The sequence below is a fragment of the Arachis ipaensis genome, chromosome B9 (genome assembly GCF_059453495.1).
Source record: "Arachis ipaensis isolate K30076 ecotype BB chromosome B9, ASM5945349v1, whole genome shotgun sequence".
Taxonomy (NCBI): Eukaryota; Viridiplantae; Streptophyta; class Magnoliopsida; order Fabales; family Fabaceae; genus Arachis; species Arachis ipaensis.
Window position 1 is genome coordinate 125,193,203 of NC_142444.1, and position 1,349 is coordinate 125,194,551.

At 39.8% G+C, this 1,349-nt stretch overlaps 1 non-coding gene across 1 annotated transcript; it reads left to right on the plus strand.

Annotated features, from left to right (window-relative positions):
* Positions 1 to 512: 512 nt before the first annotated feature.
* Positions 513 to 620, plus strand: LOC148546214 (small nucleolar RNA R71). Its single transcript, XR_015900393.1, has one exon. It is a non-coding gene; the product is annotated as a small nucleolar RNA R71 (small nucleolar RNA).
* The last annotated feature ends 729 nt before the right edge of the window (positions 621 to 1,349 follow it).

Genomic DNA, 1,349 nt, shown 5'->3' on the forward strand with positions numbered 1-1,349 from the left:
GGCTTGCTATTGCTAAACCTGTTTCTTCCACCATTATTAAAGCCTTGTTGAGGCTTTTGATCCTTCCATGAGAGATTTGGGTGATTTCTCCATGATGGATTGTAGGTGTTTCCATATGGTTCACCCATGTATTTTAACTCTGCTATTGTAGGGTTCTCAGGATCATAAGCTTCTTCCTCAGAAGATGCCTCTTGAGTACTGTTGGATGCAGCTTGCATTCCATTCAGACTCTGAGAAATCATATTGACTTGCTGAGTCAATATTTTATTCTGAGCCAATATGGCATTCAGAGTATCAATTTCAAGAACTCCCTTCTTCATAGGCGTCCCATTACTCACAGGATTCCTCTCAGAAGTGTACATAAACTGGTTATTAGCAACCATGTCAATGAGTTCTTGAGCTTCTGCAGGCGTTTTCTTTAGGTGAATGGATCCACCTGCAGAAGTATCCAATGACATCTTTGATAGCTCAGATAAACCATCATAGAATATATCCAGGATGGTCCATTCTGAAAGCATGTCAGAAGGACATTTTTTGGTCAGTTGCTTGTATCTTTCCCAAGCTTCATAGAGGGATTCACCTTCTTTCTGTCTGAAGGTTTGAACATCAGCTCTAAGCTTGCTCAGCTTTTGAGAAGGAAAAAACTTGGCTAAGAAAGCCGTGACCAGCTTATCCCAAGAGTTCAGGCTGTCTTTGGGTTGAGAGTCCAACCATATTCTAGCTCTGTCTCTTACAGCAAAAGGGAAAAGCATGAGTCTGTAGACTTCAGGATCTACTCCATTAGTCTTAACAGTATCACAGATCTGCAAGAATTCAGTTAAGAACTGAAAAGGATCTTCAGATGGAAGTCCATGAAACTTGCAGTTCTGCTGCATCAGAGAAACTAGCTGAGGTTTCAGCTCAAAATTGTTTGCTCCAATGGTAGGAATGGAGATGCTTCTTCCATGTAAATTGGAATTAGGTGCAGTAAAGTCACCAAGCATTCTCCTTGCATTATTGTTGTTGGGTTCGGCTGCCATTTCCTTTACTTGTTCGAAATTTTCAATAAGGTTGTCTCTGGATTGTTGTAATTTAGCTTCTCTTAGCTTTCTCTTCAGAGTCCTTTCAGGTTCTGGATCAACTTCAACAAGAATGCCTTTTTCTTTGTCCCTGCTCATAAGAAAGAGAAGAGAAAAAGAAAAGAAGAGGAATCCTCTATGTCACAGTAAAGAGGTTCCTTATTGTTAGTAGAAAAAGAAAAGGAATAGGGGTGAAGAAGAATGAAGAATCCAAACACAAAGGTAAGGATAGGAGCAGTGATGTGAGATGAAGAGAAGTGTTAGTAGATGAATAAATAATTAGAAGGAGAT